Genomic DNA, 16,191 nt, shown 5'->3' on the forward strand with positions numbered 1-16,191 from the left:
TTCTCTTAAAGAATTCCGTTTAGTACATTTCACTTTCAAAATGACAATTGACCCCGACGTGATTTGAACACGCAACCTTCTGATCTGGAGTCAGACGCGCTACCGTTGCGCCACGAGGTCTTCTTTAGACATCTGTAATTCACTGATTCGGGTGATTTAGATCACCCATATACTGTCTGCATATACTAATTTGTGAAATAATTAATTTGTGAGTAAACAAGCTTACATCCTTGATTCAATAACCAAGGAATATGCCTGGTGGTCGTGCTTAAGTGCAAAGTCATTATTCGTAACAAAAAAGGTCAGTTCAATGGAAAACAGTCATAGCACCAGAAAGAAAATAAGGTACTTGTTTCCTAGAACGGCCACAATCGTGAGTGATCGTGGCTCTTAATTAAGGGACACGATCCTCACGATGTGGCCGATTTTTTACAATTTTTTCACTTTGAATGACAGAAATCGGGTCAATCGGTCGGTCGCGACCAATTAAAATCGGCCGCGATGCGACCGACCGATTGACCCGATTTTTCCATAGACTTCAATGTTAAAAAATCTTTTAACATTGAAATCGGGAGGATCGCGTCGGTCTTGTGCCATTAAAATGGCACAAGATGAGATGGACTTGATTAAGTCCATCTCACATAGGGTAAAATGATAAAAAAGGTGAAATGGCCCAATATGACCCATTTCACATTTTTTATGTGCCCGCCATGACCCCACGATAGACGTGAACCCGAAGCGTGGCGAGCGCAGCGAGCCCGCGAGGGGCGGCGGTGCGCGTCCTCCGACCTTTTCATTCCCCTACTATCCACTAGGGCGTGGAGTGAGAATAGAATAGTGTGGCGAGCGCAGCGAGCCACCGAGCCCGAAGCGTGGCGAGCGCAGCGAGCCCCGCGAGGGGACGCGTATACCTGTGAAGTTAGACGCGTCCCCTCGCGGGGCTCGCTGCGCTCGCCACGCTTCGGGCTCGGTGGCTCGCTGCGCTCGCCACACTATTCTATTCTCACTCCACGCCCTAGTGGATAGTAGGGGAATGAAAAGGTCGGAGGATGCGCACCGCCGCCCCTCGCGGGCTCGCTGCGCTCGCCACGCTTCGGGTTGACGTCTATTGTGGGGTCTACCCCACTTAGTAACATTTGGGGGGGCAATTGAAACAAATCTGGTGAAAAAAAAAAAAAATCGGGTGAAAAATCGGTCGGTCGGATCGGTCGCATCGTATGCGACCAAATCGCATGCGATGCGATCGATCCGATTTTTTATCTTACGACCACAACGATCTAAATCGTTGTGGCCGTGCTAGGAAACAAGTACCGAAAATAATAAGAGTATACTTCAAAGTCAAGATATGGACAATTCCAATGAAATGGATTATGTTTGCATGACAATTATAAGAAATTAGCAGAATTTTGAGTCTTTGTTGTAACTGCAGATGATATAGGTATCCATATAAACAGTAATCACATTGCAGAAATTTAGATGAGAACCATGGTAATTAGTTTCTCTTAAAGAATTCCGTTTAGTACATTTCACTTTCAAAATGACAATTGACCCCGACGTGATTTGAACACGCAACCTTCTAATCTGGAGTCAGACGCGCTACCGTTGCGCCACGAGGTCTTCTTTCAAACAAATGCAATTCACTGATTCGGGTGATTTAGATCACCCATATACTGTCTGCATATACTAATTTATGAAATAAATAATTTGTGAGTAAACAAGCTTGAATCCTTGATTCAATAACCAAGGAATATGCCTGGTGGTCGTACTTAAGTGCAAAGTCATTATTCTTAACAAAAAAGGTCAGTTCAATGGAAAACAGTCATAGCACCAGAAAGAAAATAATAAGAGTATACTTCAAAGTCAAGATATGGACAATTCCAATGAAATGGATTATGTTTGCATGACAATTATAAGAAATTAGCAGAATTTTGAGTCTTTGTTGCAACTGCAGATGATATAGGTATCCATATAAACAGTAATCACATTGCAGAAATTTAGATGAGAACCATGGTGATTAGTTTCTCTTATAGAATTCCATTTAGTACATTTCACTTTCAAAATGACAATTGACCCCGACGTGATTTGAACACGCAACCTTCTGATCTGGAGTCAGACGCGCTACCGTTGCGCCACGAGGTCTTCTTTAGATCAACTATAATTCATTGATTCGGCAGATTTAGATCACCCATATACTGTCTGCATATACTAATTTGTGAAATAAATAATTTGTGAGAAAACAAGCTTACATCCTTGATTCAATAACCAAGGAATATGCCTGGTGGTCGTGCTTAAGTGCAAAGTCATTATTCTTAACAAAAAAGGTCAGTTCAATGGAAAACAGTCATAGCGCCAGAAAGAAAATAATAAGAGTATACTTCAAAGTCAAGATATGGACAATTCCAATGAAATCGATTATGTTTGCATGACAATTATAAGAAATTAGCAGAATTTTGAGTCTTTGTTGTAACTGCAGATGATATAGGTATCCATATAAACAGTAATCACATTGCAGAAATTTAGATGAGAACCATGGTAATTAGTTTCTCTTAAAGAATTCCGTTTAGTACATTTCACTTTCAAAATGACAATTGACCCCGACGTTATTTGAACACGCAACCTTCTGATCTGGAGTCAGACGCGCTACCGTTGTGCCACGAGGTCTTCTTTCAAACAATTACAATTCACTGATTCGGGTGATTTAGATCACCCATATACTGTCTGCATATACTAATTTATGAAATAAATAATTTGTGAGTAAACAAGCTTGAATCCTTGATTCAATAACCAAGGAATATGCCTGGTGGTCGTACTTAAGTGCAAAGTCATTATTCTTAACAAAAAAGGTCAGTTCAATGGAAAACAGTCATAGCACCAGAAAGAAAATAATAAGAGTATACTTCAAAGTCAAGATATGGACAATTCCAATGAAATGGATTATGTTTGCATGACAATTATAAGAAATTAGCAGAATTTTGAGACTTATTTGCAACTGCAGATGATATAGGTATCCATATAAACAGTAATCACATTGCAGAAATTTAGATGAGAACCATGGTGATTAGTTTCTCTTATAGAATTCCATTTAGTACATTTCCTTTTCAAAATGACAATTGACCCCGACGTGATTTGAACACGCAACCTTCTGATCTGGAATCAGACGCGCTACCGTTGCGCCACGAGGTCTTCTTTAGAGCAACTATAATTCATTGATGCGGGAGATTTAGATCACCCATATACTGTCTGCATATACTAATTTGTGAAATAAATAATTTGTGAGAAAACAAGCTTACATCCTTGATTTAATAACCAAGGAATATGCCTGGTGGTCGTGCTTAAGTGCAAAGTCATTATTCTTAACAAAAAAGGTCAGTTCAATTTAAAACAGTCATAGCGCCAGAAAGAAAATAATAAGAGTATACTTCAAAGTCAAGATATGGACAATTCCAATGAAATTGATTATGTTTGCATGACAATTATAAGAAATTAGCAGAATTTTGAGTCTTTGTTGTAACTGCAGATGATATAGGTATCCATATAAACAGTAATCACATTGCAGAAATTTAGATGAGAACCATGGTAATTAGTTTCTCTTAAAGAATTCCGTTTAGTACATTTCACTTTCAAAATGACAATTGACCCCGACGTTATTTGAACACGCAACCTTCTGATCTGGAGTCAGACGCGCTACCGTTGTGCCACGAGGTCTTCTTTCAAACAATTACAATTCACTGATTCGGGTGATTTAGATCACCCATATACTGTCTGCATATACTAATTTATGAAATAAATAATTTGTGAGTAAACAAGCTTGAATCCTTGATTCAATAACCAAGGAATATGCCTGGTGGTCGTACTTAAGTGCAAAGTCATTATTCTTAACAAAAAAGGTCAGTTCAATGGAAAACAGTCATAGCACCAGAAAGAAAATAATAAGAGTATACTTCAAAGTCAAGATATGGACAATTCCAATGAAATGGATTATGTTTGCATGACAATTATAAGAAATTAGCAGAATTTTGAGACTTATTTGCAACTGCAGATGATATAGGTATCCATATAAACAGTAATCACATTGCAGAAATTTAGATGAGAACCATGGTGATTAGTTTCTCTTATAGAATTCCATTTAGTACATTTCCTTTTCAAAATGACAATTGACCCCGACGTGATTTGAACACGCAACCTTCTGATCTGGAGTCAGACGCGCTACCGTTGCGCCACGAGGTCTTCTTTAGATCAACTATAATTCATTGATTCGGCAGATTTAGATCACCCATATACTGTCTGCATATACTAATTTGTGAAATAAATAATTTGTGAGAAAACAAGCTTACATCCTTGATTCAATAACCAAGGAATATGCCTGGTGGTCGTGCTTAAGTGCAAAGTCATTATTCTTAACAAAAAAGGTCAGTTCAATGGAAAACAGTCATAGCGCCAGAAAGAAAATAATAAGAGTATACTTCAAAGTCAAGATATGGACAATTCCAATGAAATGGATTATGTTTGCATGACAATTATAAGAAATTAGCAGAATTTTGAGACTTATTTGCAACTGCAGATGATATAGGTATCCATATAAACAGTAATCACATTGCAGAAATTTAGATGAGAACCATGGTGATTAGTTTCTCTTATAGAATTCCATTTAGTACATTTCCTTTTCAAAATGACAATTGACCCCGATGTGATTTGAACACGCAACCTTCTGATCTGGAATCAGACACGCTACCATTGCGCCACGAGGTCTTCTTTAGAGCAACTATAATTCATTGATGCGGGAGATTTAGATCACCCATATACTGTCTGCATATACTAATTTGTGAAATAAATAATTTGTGAGAAAACAAGCTTACATCCTTGATTTAATAACCAAGGAATATGCCTGGTGGTCGTGCTTAAGTGCAAAGTCATTATTCTTAACAAAAAAGGTCCGTTCAATTTAAAACAGTCATAGCGCCAGAAAGAAAATAATAAGAGTATACTTCAAAGTCAAGATATGGACAATTCCAATGAAATTGATTATGTTTGCATGACAATTATAAGAAATTAGCAGAATTTTGAGTCTTTGTTGTAACTGCAGATGATATAGGTATCCATATAAACAGTAATCACATTGCAGAAATTTAGATGAGAACCATGGTAATTAGTTTCTCTTAAAGAATTCCGTTTAGTACATTTCACTTTCAAAATGACAACGTGATTTGAACACGCAACCTTCTGATCTGGAGTCAGACGCGCTACCGTTGCGCCACGAGGTCTTCTTTAGAGCAACTATAATTCATTGATTCGGGAGATTTAGATCACCCATATACTGTCTGCATATACTAATTTGTGAAATAAATAATTTGTGAGAAAACAAGCTTACATCCTTGATTTAATAACCAAGGAATATGCCTGGTGGTCGTGCTTAAGTGCAAAGTCATTATTCTTAACAAAAAAGGTCAGTTCAATTTAAAACAGTCATAGCGCCAGAAAGAAAATAATAAGAGTATACTTCAAAGTCAAGATATGGACAATTCCAATGAAATCGATTATGTTTGCATGACAATTATAAGAAATTAGCAGAATTTTGAGTCTTTGTTGCAACTGCAGATGATATAGGTATCCATATAAACAGTAATCACATTGCAGAAATTTAGATGAGAACCATGGTGATTAGTTTCTCTTATAGAATTCCATTTAGTACATTTCCCTTTCAAAATGACAATTGACCCCGTCGTGATTTGAACACGCAACCTTCTGATCTGGAATCAGACGCGCTACCGTTGCGCCACGAGGTCTTCTTTAGAGCAACTATAATTCATTGATGCGGGAGATTTAGATCACCCATATACTGTCTGCATATACTAATTTGTGAAATAAATAATTTGTGAGAAAACAAGCTTACATCCTTGATTTAATAACCAAGGAATATGCCTGGTGGTCGTGCTTAAGTGCAAAGTCATTATTCTTAACAAAAAAGGTCAGTTCAATTTAAAACAGTCATAGCGCCAGAAAGAAAATAATAAGAGTATACTTCAAAGTCAAGATATGGACAATTCCAATGAAATTGATTATGTTTGCATGACAATTATAAGAAATTAGCAGAATTTTGAGTCTTTGTTGTAACTGCAGATGATATAGGTATCCATATAAACAGTAATCACATTGCAGAAATTTAGATGAGAACCATGGTAATTAGTTTCTCTTAAAGAATTCCGTTTAGTACATTTCACTTTCAAAATGACAATTGACCCCGACGTTATTTGAACACGCAACCTTCTGATCTGGAGTCAGACGCGCTACCGTTGTGCCACGAGGTCTTCTTTCAAACAATTACAATTCACTGATTCGGGTGATTTAGATCACCCATATACTGTCTGCATATACTAATTTATGAAATAAATAATTTGTGAGTAAACAAGCTTGAATCCTTGATTCAATAACCAAGGAATATGCCTGGTGGTCGTACTTAAGTGCAAAGTCATTATTCTTAACAAAAAAGGTCAGTTCAATGGAAAACAGTCATAGCACCAGAAAGAAAATAATAAGAGTATACTTCAAAGTCAAGATATGGACAATTCCAATGAAATGGATTATGTTTGCATGACAATTATAAGAAATTAGCAGAATTTTGAGACTTATTTGCAACTGCAGATGATATAGGTATCCATATAAACAGTAATCACATTGCAGAAATTTAGATGAGAACCATGGTGATTAGTTTCTCTTATAGAATTCCATTTAGTACATTTCCTTTTCAAAATGACAATTGACCCCGACGTGATTTGAACACGCAACCTTCTGATCTGGAGTCAGACGCGCTACCGTTGCGCCACGAGGTCTTCTTTAGATCAACTATAATTCATTGATTCGGCAGATTTAGATCACCCATATACTGTCTGCATATACTAATTTGTGAAATAAATAATTTGTGAGAAAACAAGCTTACATCCTTGATTCAATAACCAAGGAATATGCCTGGTGGTCGTGCTTAAGTGCAAAGTCATTATTCTTAACAAAAAAGGTCAGTTCAATGGAAAACAGTCATAGCGCCAGAAAGAAAATAATAAGAGTATACTTCAAAGTCAAGATATGGACAATTCCAATGAAATGGATTATGTTTGCATGACAATTATAAGAAATTAGCAGAATTTTGAGACTTATTTGCAACTGCAGATGATATAGCTATCCATATAAACAGTAATCACATTGCAGAAATTTAGATGAGAACCATGGTGATTAGTTTCTCTTATAGAATTCCATTTAGTACATTTCCTTTTCAAAATGACAATTGACCCCGATGTGATTTGAACACGCAACCTTCTGATCTGGAATCAGACACGCTACCATTGCGCCACGAGGTCTTCTTTAGAGCAACTATAATTCATTGATGCGGGAGATTTAGATCACCCATATACTGTCTGCATATACTAATTTGTGAAATAAATAATTTGTGAGAAAACAAGCTTACATCCTTGATTCAATAACCAAGGAATATGCCTGGTGGTCGTGCTTAAGTGCAAAGTCATTATTCTTAACAAAAAAGGTCAGTTCAATGGAAAACAGTCATAGCGCCAGAAAGAAAATAATAAGAGTATACTTCAAAGTCAAGATATGGACAATTCCAATGAAATGGATTATGTTTGCATGACAATTATAAGAAATTAGCAGAATTTTGAGACTTATTTGCAACTGCAGATGATATAGCTATCCATATAAACAGTAATCACATTGCAGAAATTTAGATGAGAACCATGGTGATTAGTTTCTCTTATAGAATTCCATTTAGTACATTTCCTTTTCAAAATGACAATTGACCCCGATGTGATTTGAACACGCAACCTTCTGATCTGGAATCAGACACGCTACCATTGCGCCACGAGGTCTTCTTTAGAGCAACTATAATTCATTGATGCGGGAGATTTAGATCACCCATATACTGTCTGCATATACTAATTTGTGAAATAAATAATTTGTGAGAAAACAAGCTTACATCCTTGATTTAATAACCAAGGAATATGCCTGGTGGTCGTGCTTAAGTGCAAAGTCATTATTCTTAACAAAAAAGGTCCGTTCAATTTAAAACAGTCATAGCGCCAGAAAGAAAATAATAAGAGTATACTTCAAAGTCAAGATATGGACAATTCCAATGAAATTGATTATGTTTGCATGACAATTATAAGAAATTAGCAGAATTTTGAGTCTTTGTTGTAACTGCAGATGATATAGGTATCCATATAAACAGTAATCACATTGCAGAAATTTAGATTAGAACCATGGTAATTAGTTTCTCTTAAAGAATTCCGTTTAGTACATTTCACTTTCAAAATGACAATTGACCCCGACGTTATTTGAACACGCAACCTTCTGATCTGGAGTCAGACGCGCTACCGTTGCGCCACGAGGTATTCTTTCAAACAATTACAATTCACTGATTCGGGTGATTTAGATCACCCATATACTGTCTGCATATACTAATTTATGAAATAAATAATTTGTGAGTAAACAAGCTTGAATCCTTGATTCAATAACCAAGGAATATGCCTGGTGGTCGTACTTAAGTGCAAAGTCATTATTCTTAACAAAAAAGGTCAGTTCAATGGAAAACAGTCATAGCACCAGAAAGAAAATAATAAGAGTATACTTCAAAGTCAAGATATGGACAATTCCAATGAAATTGATTATGTTTGCATGACAATTATAAGAAATTAGCAGAATTTTGAGTCTTTGTTGTAACTGCAGATGATATAGGTATCCATATAAACAGTAATCACATTGCAGAAATTTAGATGAGAACTCTTGTGATTATTTTCTCTTAAAGAATTCCGTTTAGTACATTTCACTTTCAAAATGACAATTGACCCCGACGTGATTTGAACACGCAACCTTCTGATCAGGAGTCAGACGCGCTACCGTTGCGCCACGAGGTCTTCTTTAGATCAACTATAATTCATTGATTCGGGAGATTTAGATCACCCATATACTGTCTGCATATACTAATTTGTGAAATAAATAATTTGTGAAAAAACAAGCTTACATCATTGATTCAATAACCACGGAATATGCCTGGTGGTCGTGCTTAAGTGCAAAGTCATTATTCTTAACAAAAAAGGTCAGTTCAATGGAAATCAGTCATAGCGCCTGAAAGAAAATAATAAGAGTATACTTCAAAGTCAAGATATGGACAATTCCAATGAAATGGATTATGTTTGCATGACAATTATAAGAAATTAGCAGAATTTTGAGTCTTTGTTGCAACTGCAGATGATATAGGTATCCATATAAACAGTAATCACATTGCAGAAATTTAGATGAGAACCATGGTAATTAGTTTCTCTTAAAGAATTCCGTTTAGTACATTTCACTTTCAAAATGACAATTGACCCCGACGTGATATGAACACACAACCTTCTGATCTGGAGTCAGACGCGCTACCGTTGCGCCACGAGGTCTTCTTTAGACATCCGTAATTCACTGATTCGGGTGATTTAGATCACCCATATACTGTCTGCATATACTAATTTGTGAAATAATTAATTTGTGAGTAAACAAGCTTACATCCTTGATTCAATAACCAAGGAATATGCCTGGTGGTCGTGCTTAAGTGCAAAGTCATTATTCTTAACAAAAAAGGTCAGTTCAATGGAAAACAGTCATAGCACCAGAAAGAAAATAATAAGAGTATACTTCAAAGTCAAGATATGGACAATTCCAATGAAATGGATTATGTTTGCATGACAATTATAAGAAATTAGCAGAATTTTGAGTCTTTGTTGTAACTGCAGATGATATAGGTATCCATATAAACAGTAATCACATTGCAGAAATTTAGATGAGAACCATGGTAATTAGTTTCTCTTAAAGAATTCCGTTTAGTACATTTCACTTTCAAAATGACAATTGACCCCGACGTGATTTGAACACGCAACTTTCTGATCTGGAGTCAGACGCGCTACCGCTGCGCCACGAGGTCTTCTTTCAAACAAATGCCATTCACTGATTCGGGTGATTTAGATCACCCATATACTGTCTGCATATACTAATTTATGAAATAAATAATTTGTGAGTAAACAAGCTTGAATCCTTGATTCAATAACCAAGGAATATGCCTGGTGGTCGTACTTAAGTGCAAAGTCATTATTCTTAACAAAAAAGGTCAGTTCAATGGAAAACAGTCATAGCACCAGAAAGAAAATAATAAGAGTATACTTCAAAGTCAAGATATGGACAATTCCAATGAAATGGATTATGTTTGCATGACAATTATAAGAAATTAGCAGAATTTTGAGTCTTTGTTGCAACTGCAGATGATATAGGTATCCATATAAACAGTAATCACATTGCAGAAATTTAGATGAGAACCATGGTGATTAGTTTCTCTTATAGAATTCCATTTAGTACATTTCACTTTCAAAATGACAACGTGATTTGAACACGCAACCTTCTGATCTGGAGTCAGACGCGCTACCGTTGCGCCACGAGGTCTTCTTAAGAGCAACTATAATTCATTGATTCGGGAGATTTAGATCACCCATATACTGTCTGCATATACTAATTTGTGAAATAAATAATTTGTGAGAAAACAAGCTTACATCCTTGATTTAATAACCAAGGAATATGCCTGGTGGTCGTGCTTAAGTGCAAAGTCATTATTCTTAACAAAAAAGGTCAGTTCAATTTAAAACAGTCATAGCGCCAGAAAGAAAATAATAAGAGTATACTTCAAAGTCAAGATATGGACAATTCCAATGAAATCGATTATGTTTGCATGACAATTATAAGAAATTAGCAGAATTTTGAGTCTTTGTTGCAACTGCAGATGATATAGGTATCCATATAAACAGTAATCACATTGCAGAAATTTAGATGAGAACCATGGTGATTAGTTTCTCTTATAGAATTCCATTTAGTACATTTCCCTTTCAAAATGACAATTGACCCCGACGTGATTTGAACACGCAACCTTCTGTTCTGGAGTCAGACGCGCTACCGTTGTGCCACGAGGTCTTCTTTCAAACAATTACAATTCACTGATTCGGGTGATTTAGATCACCCATATACTGTCTGCATATACTAATTTATGAAATAAATAATTTGTGAGTAAACAAGCTTGAATCCTTGATTCAATAACCAAGGAATATGCCTGGTGGTCGTACTTAAGTGCAAAGTCATTATTCTTAACAAAAAAGGTCAGTTCAATGGAAAACAGTCATAGCACCAGAAAGAAAATAATAAGAGTATACTTCAAAGTCAAGATATGGACAATTCCAATGAAATGGATTATGTTTGCATGACAATTATAAGAAATTAGCAGAATTTTGAGACTTATTTGCAACTGCAGATGATATAGGTATCCATATAAACAGTAATCACATTGCAGAAATTTAGATGAGAACCATGGTGATTAGTTTCTCTTATAGAATTCCATTTAGTACATTTCCTTTTCAAAATGACAATTGACCCCGACGTGATTTGAACACGCAACCTTCTGATCTGGAATCAGACACGCTACCATTGCGCCACGAGGTCTTCTTTAGAGCAACTATAATTCATTGATGCGGGAGATTTAGATCACCCATATACTGTCTGCATATACTAATTTGTGAAATAAATAATTTGTGAGAAAACAAGCTTACATCCTTGATTTAATAACCAAGGAATATGCCTGGTGGTCGTGCTTAAGTGCAAAGTCATTATTCTTAACAAAAAAGGTCAGTTCAATTTAAAACAGTCATAGCGCCAGAAAGAAAATAATAAGAGTATACTTCAAAGTCAAGATATGGACAATTCCAATGAAATTGATTATGTTTGCATGACAATTGTAAGAAATTAGCAGAATTTTGAGTCTTTGTTGTAACTGCAGATGATATAGGTATCCATATAAACAGTAATCACATTGCAGAAATTGAGATGAGAACTCTTGTGATTATTTTCTCTTAAAGAATTCCGTTTAGTACATTTCACTTTCAAAATGACAATTGACCCCGACGTGATTTGAACACGCAACCTTCTGATCTGGAGTCAGACGCGCTACCGTTGCGCCACGAGGTCTTCTTTAGATCAACTATAATTCATTGATTCGGGAGATTTAGATCACCCATATACTGTCTGCATATACTAATTTGTGAAATAAATAATTTGTGAAAAAACAAGCTTACATCCTTGATTCAATAACCAAGGAATATGCCTGGTGGTCGTGCTTAAGTGCAAAGTCATTATTCTTAACAAAAAAGGTCAGTTCAATGGAAAACAGTCTTTGTTGTAACTGCAGATGATATAGGTATCCATATAAACAGTAATCACATTGCAGAAATTTAGATGAGAACCATGGTAATTAGTTTCTCTTAAAGAATTCCGTTTAGTACATTTCACTTTCAAAATGACAATTGACCCCGACGTTATTTGAACACGCAACCTTCTGATCAGAAGTCAGACGCGCTACCGTTGTGCCACGAGGTCTTCTTTCAAACAATTACAATTCACTGATTCGGGTGATTTAGATCACCCATATACTGTCTGCATATACTAATTTATGAAATAAATAATTTGTGAGTAAACAAGCTTGAATCCTTGATTCAATAACCAAGGAATATGCCTGGTGGTCGTACTTAAGTGCAAAGTCATTATTCTTAACAAAAAAGGTCAGTTCAATGGAAAACAGTCATAGCACCAGAAAGAAAATAATAAGAGTATACTTCAAAGTCAAGATATGGACAATTCCAATGAAATGGATTATGTTTGCATGACAATTATAAGAAATTAGCAGAATTTTGAGACTTATTTGCAACTGCAGATGATATAGGTATCCATATAAACAGTAATCACATTGCAGAAATTTAGATGAGAACCATGGTGATTAGTTTCTCTTATAGAATTCCATTTAGTACATTTCCTTTTCAAAATGACGACTGACCCCGACGTGATTTGAACACGCAACCTTCTGATCTGGAATCAGACACGCTACCATTGCGCCACGAGGTCTTCTTTAGAGCAACTATAATTCATTGATGCGGGAGATTTAGATCACCCATATACTGTCTGCATATACTAATTTGTGAAATAAATAATTTGTGAGAAAACAAGCTTACATCCTTGATTTAATAACCAAGGAATATGCCTGGTGGTCGTGCTTAAGTGCAAAGTCATTATTCTTAACAAAAAAGGTCAGTTCAATTTAAAACAGTCATAGCGCCAGAAAGAAAATAATAAGAGTATACTTCAAAGTCAAGATATGGACAATTCCAATGAAATTGATTATGTTTGCATGACAATTATAAGAAATTAGCAGAATTTTAAATCTTTGTTGTAACTGCAGATGATATAGGTATCCATATAAACAGTAATCACATTGCAGAAATTTAGATGAGAACTCTTGTGATTATTTTCTCTTAAAGAATTCCGTTTAGTACATTTCACTTTCAAAATGACAATTGACCCCGACGTGATTTGAACACGCAACCTTCTGATCTGGAGTCAGACGCGCTACCGTTGCGCCACGAGGTCTTCTTTAGATCAACTATAATTCATTGATTCGGGAGATTTAGATCACCCATATACTGTCTGCATATACTAATTTGTGAAATAAATAATTTGTGAGAAAACAAGCTTACATCCTTGATTCAATAACCAAGGAATATGCCTGGTGGTCGTGCTTAAGTGCAAAGTCATTATTCTTAACAAAAAAGGTCAGTTCAATGAAAAACAGTCATAGCGCCAGAAAGAAAATAATAAGAGTATACTTCAAAGTCAAGATATGGACAATTCCAATGAAATGGATTATGTTTGCATGACAATTATAAGAAATTAGCAGAATTTTGAGACTTATTTGCAACTGCAGATGATATAGGTATCCATATAAACAGTAATCACATTGCAGAAATTTAGATGAGAACCATGGTGATTAGTTTCTCTTATAGAATTCCATTTAGTACATTTCCTTTTCAAAATGACAATTGACCCCGACGTGATTTGAACACGCAACCTTCTGATCTGGAATCAGACACGCTACCATTGCGCCACGATGTCTTCTTTAGAGCAACTATAATTCATTGATGCGGGAGATTTAGATCACCCATATACTGTCTGCATATACTAATTTGTGAAATAAATAATTTGTGAGAAAACAAGCTTACATCCTTGATTTAATAACCAAGGAATATGCCTGGTGGTCGTGCTTAAGTGCAAAGTCATTATTCTTAACAAAAAAGGTCAGTTCAATTTAAAACAGTCATAGCGCCAGAAAGAAAATAATAAGAGTATACTTCAAAGTCAAGATATGGACAATTCCAATGAAATTGATTATGTTTGCATGACAATTATAAGAAATTAGCAGAATTTTGAGTCTTTGTTGTAACTGCAGATGATATAGGTATCCATATAAAAAGTAATCACATTGCAGAAATTTAGATGAGAACTCTTGTGATTATTTTCTCTTAAAGAATTCCGTTTAGTACATTTCACTTTCAAAATGACAATTGACCCCGACGTGATTTGAACACGCAACCTTCTGATCTGGAGTCAGACGCGCTACCGTTGCGCCACGAGGTCTTCTTTAGATCAACTATAATTCATTGATTCGGGAGATTTAGATCACCCATATACTGTCTGCATATACTAATTTGTGAAATAAATAATTTGTGAGAAAACAAGCTTACATCCTTGATTCAATAACCAAGGAATATGCCTGGTGGTCGTGCTTAAGTGCAAAGTCATTATTCTTAACAAAAAAGGTCAGTTCAATGGAAAACAGTCATAGCGCCAGAAAGAAAATAATAAGAGTATACTTCAAAGTCAAGATATGGACAATTCCAATGAAATGGATTATGTTTGCATGACAATTATAAGAAATTAGCAGAATTTTGAGACTTATTTGCAACTGCAGATGATATAGGTATCCATATAAACAGTAATCACATTGCAGAAATTTAGATGAGAACCATGGTGATTAGTTTCTCTTATAGAATTCCATTTAGTACATTTCCTTTTCAAAATGACAATTGACCCCGACGTGATTTGAACACGCAACCTTCTGATCTGGAATCAGACACGCTACCATTGCGCCACGAGGTCTTCTTTAGAGCAACTATAATTCATTGATGCGGGAGATTTAGATCACCCATATACTGTCTGCATATACTAATTTGTGAAATAAATAATTTGTGAGAAAACAAGCTTACATCCTTGATTTAATAACCAAGGAATATGCCTGGTGGTCGTGCTTAAGTGCAAAGTCATTATTCTTAACAAAAAAGGTCAGTTCAATTTAAAACAGTCATAGCGCCAGAAAGAAAATAATAAGAGTATACTTCAAAGTCAAGATATGGACAATTCCAATGAAATTGATTATGTTTGCATGACAATTATAAGAAATTAGCAGAATTTTGAGTCTTTGTTGTAACTGCAGATGATATAGGTATCCATATAAACAGTAATCACATTGCAGAAATTTAGATGAGAACCATGGTAATTAGTTTCTCTTAAAGAATTCCGTTTAGTACATTTCACTTTCAAAATGACAATTGACCCCGACGTGATTCGAACACGCAACCTTCTGATCTGGAGTCAGACGCGCTACCGTTGAGCCACGAGGTCTTCTTTCAAACAAATGCAATTCACTGATTCGGGTGATTTAGATCACCCATATACTGTCTGCATATACTAATTTATGAAATAAATAATTTGTGAGTAAACAAGCTTGAATCCTTGATTCAATAACCAAGGAATATGCCTGGTGGTCGTACTTAAGTGCAAAGTCATTATTCTTAACAAAAAAGGTCAGTTCAATGGAAAACAGTCATAGCACCAGAAAGAAAATAATAAGAGTATACTTCAAAGTCAAGATATGGACAATTCCAATGAAATGGATTATGTTTGCATGACAATTATAAGAAATTAGCAGAATTTTGAGTCTTTGTTGCAACTGCAGATGATATAGGTATCCATATAAACAGTAATCACATTGCAGAAATTTAGATGAGAACCATGGTGATTAGTTTCTCTTATAGAATTCCATTTAGTACATTTCACTTTCAAAATGACAATTGACCCCGACGTGATTTGAACACGCAACCTTCTGATCTGGAATCAGACGCGCTACCGTTGCGCCACGAGGTCTTCTTTAGAGCAACTATAATTCATTGATGCGGGAGATTTAGATCACCCATATACTGTCTGCATATACTAATTTGTGAAATAAATAATTTGTGA

The 16,191-nt window shown here is 35.6% G+C and overlaps 27 non-coding genes across 27 annotated transcripts; all 27 read right to left on the bottom strand.

The window, feature by feature from the left end:
- Positions 1–48: 48 nt before the first annotated feature.
- TRNAW-CCA (transfer RNA tryptophan (anticodon CCA)) lies at positions 49–120 on the bottom strand. The gene has a single exon. It is a non-coding gene; the product is annotated as a tRNA-Trp (tRNA).
- Positions 121–1,545: 1,425 nt separating this feature from the next.
- TRNAW-CCA (transfer RNA tryptophan (anticodon CCA)) lies at positions 1,546–1,617 on the bottom strand. Its single transcript has one exon. It is a non-coding gene; the product is annotated as a tRNA-Trp (tRNA).
- A 450-nt stretch (positions 1,618–2,067) lies between these two features.
- On the bottom strand, positions 2,068–2,139 carry TRNAW-CCA (transfer RNA tryptophan (anticodon CCA)). Its single transcript has one exon. It is a non-coding gene; the product is annotated as a tRNA-Trp (tRNA).
- Positions 2,140–2,589: 450 nt separating this feature from the next.
- TRNAW-CCA (transfer RNA tryptophan (anticodon CCA)) lies at positions 2,590–2,661 on the bottom strand. Its single transcript has one exon. It is a non-coding gene; the product is annotated as a tRNA-Trp (tRNA).
- Positions 2,662–3,111: 450 nt separating this feature from the next.
- On the bottom strand, positions 3,112–3,183 carry TRNAW-CCA (transfer RNA tryptophan (anticodon CCA)). The gene has a single exon. It is a non-coding gene; the product is annotated as a tRNA-Trp (tRNA).
- Positions 3,184–3,633: 450 nt separating this feature from the next.
- TRNAW-CCA (transfer RNA tryptophan (anticodon CCA)) lies at positions 3,634–3,705 on the bottom strand. Its single transcript has one exon. It is a non-coding gene; the product is annotated as a tRNA-Trp (tRNA).
- Positions 3,706–4,155: 450 nt separating this feature from the next.
- On the bottom strand, positions 4,156–4,227 carry TRNAW-CCA (transfer RNA tryptophan (anticodon CCA)). The gene has a single exon. It is a non-coding gene; the product is annotated as a tRNA-Trp (tRNA).
- A 450-nt stretch (positions 4,228–4,677) lies between these two features.
- Positions 4,678–4,749, bottom strand: TRNAW-CCA (transfer RNA tryptophan (anticodon CCA)). The gene has a single exon. It is a non-coding gene; the product is annotated as a tRNA-Trp (tRNA).
- Positions 4,750–5,711: 962 nt separating this feature from the next.
- TRNAW-CCA (transfer RNA tryptophan (anticodon CCA)) lies at positions 5,712–5,783 on the bottom strand. The gene has a single exon. It is a non-coding gene; the product is annotated as a tRNA-Trp (tRNA).
- A 450-nt stretch (positions 5,784–6,233) lies between these two features.
- On the bottom strand, positions 6,234–6,305 carry TRNAW-CCA (transfer RNA tryptophan (anticodon CCA)). Its single transcript has one exon. It is a non-coding gene; the product is annotated as a tRNA-Trp (tRNA).
- A 450-nt stretch (positions 6,306–6,755) lies between these two features.
- Positions 6,756–6,827, bottom strand: TRNAW-CCA (transfer RNA tryptophan (anticodon CCA)). Its single transcript has one exon. It is a non-coding gene; the product is annotated as a tRNA-Trp (tRNA).
- A 450-nt stretch (positions 6,828–7,277) lies between these two features.
- TRNAW-CCA (transfer RNA tryptophan (anticodon CCA)) lies at positions 7,278–7,349 on the bottom strand. The gene has a single exon. It is a non-coding gene; the product is annotated as a tRNA-Trp (tRNA).
- Positions 7,350–7,799: 450 nt separating this feature from the next.
- TRNAW-CCA (transfer RNA tryptophan (anticodon CCA)) lies at positions 7,800–7,871 on the bottom strand. The gene has a single exon. It is a non-coding gene; the product is annotated as a tRNA-Trp (tRNA).
- A 972-nt stretch (positions 7,872–8,843) lies between these two features.
- TRNAR-CCU (transfer RNA arginine (anticodon CCU)) lies at positions 8,844–8,915 on the bottom strand. The gene has a single exon. It is a non-coding gene; the product is annotated as a tRNA-Arg (tRNA).
- Positions 8,916–9,365: 450 nt separating this feature from the next.
- Positions 9,366–9,437, bottom strand: TRNAW-CCA (transfer RNA tryptophan (anticodon CCA)). Its single transcript has one exon. It is a non-coding gene; the product is annotated as a tRNA-Trp (tRNA).
- A 449-nt stretch (positions 9,438–9,886) lies between these two features.
- On the bottom strand, positions 9,887–9,958 carry TRNAW-CCA (transfer RNA tryptophan (anticodon CCA)). The gene has a single exon. It is a non-coding gene; the product is annotated as a tRNA-Trp (tRNA).
- Positions 9,959–10,920: 962 nt separating this feature from the next.
- On the bottom strand, positions 10,921–10,992 carry TRNAW-CCA (transfer RNA tryptophan (anticodon CCA)). Its single transcript has one exon. It is a non-coding gene; the product is annotated as a tRNA-Trp (tRNA).
- A 450-nt stretch (positions 10,993–11,442) lies between these two features.
- On the bottom strand, positions 11,443–11,514 carry TRNAW-CCA (transfer RNA tryptophan (anticodon CCA)). The gene has a single exon. It is a non-coding gene; the product is annotated as a tRNA-Trp (tRNA).
- Positions 11,515–11,964: 450 nt separating this feature from the next.
- Positions 11,965–12,036, bottom strand: TRNAW-CCA (transfer RNA tryptophan (anticodon CCA)). Its single transcript has one exon. It is a non-coding gene; the product is annotated as a tRNA-Trp (tRNA).
- A 336-nt stretch (positions 12,037–12,372) lies between these two features.
- On the bottom strand, positions 12,373–12,444 carry TRNAR-UCU (transfer RNA arginine (anticodon UCU)). Its single transcript has one exon. It is a non-coding gene; the product is annotated as a tRNA-Arg (tRNA).
- A 450-nt stretch (positions 12,445–12,894) lies between these two features.
- Positions 12,895–12,966, bottom strand: TRNAW-CCA (transfer RNA tryptophan (anticodon CCA)). Its single transcript has one exon. It is a non-coding gene; the product is annotated as a tRNA-Trp (tRNA).
- Positions 12,967–13,416: 450 nt separating this feature from the next.
- TRNAW-CCA (transfer RNA tryptophan (anticodon CCA)) lies at positions 13,417–13,488 on the bottom strand. The gene has a single exon. It is a non-coding gene; the product is annotated as a tRNA-Trp (tRNA).
- A 450-nt stretch (positions 13,489–13,938) lies between these two features.
- TRNAW-CCA (transfer RNA tryptophan (anticodon CCA)) lies at positions 13,939–14,010 on the bottom strand. Its single transcript has one exon. It is a non-coding gene; the product is annotated as a tRNA-Trp (tRNA).
- A 450-nt stretch (positions 14,011–14,460) lies between these two features.
- On the bottom strand, positions 14,461–14,532 carry TRNAW-CCA (transfer RNA tryptophan (anticodon CCA)). Its single transcript has one exon. It is a non-coding gene; the product is annotated as a tRNA-Trp (tRNA).
- Positions 14,533–14,982: 450 nt separating this feature from the next.
- On the bottom strand, positions 14,983–15,054 carry TRNAW-CCA (transfer RNA tryptophan (anticodon CCA)). Its single transcript has one exon. It is a non-coding gene; the product is annotated as a tRNA-Trp (tRNA).
- A 450-nt stretch (positions 15,055–15,504) lies between these two features.
- Positions 15,505–15,576, bottom strand: TRNAW-CCA (transfer RNA tryptophan (anticodon CCA)). Its single transcript has one exon. It is a non-coding gene; the product is annotated as a tRNA-Trp (tRNA).
- Positions 15,577–16,026: 450 nt separating this feature from the next.
- On the bottom strand, positions 16,027–16,098 carry TRNAW-CCA (transfer RNA tryptophan (anticodon CCA)). Its single transcript has one exon. It is a non-coding gene; the product is annotated as a tRNA-Trp (tRNA).
- Positions 16,099–16,191: the final 93 nt, after the last annotated feature.

The sequence above is a fragment of the Crinia signifera genome, chromosome 4, assembly GCF_055691185.1.
Source record: "Crinia signifera chromosome 4, ASM5569118v1, whole genome shotgun sequence".
NCBI lineage: Eukaryota > Metazoa > Chordata > Amphibia > Anura > Myobatrachidae > Crinia > Crinia signifera.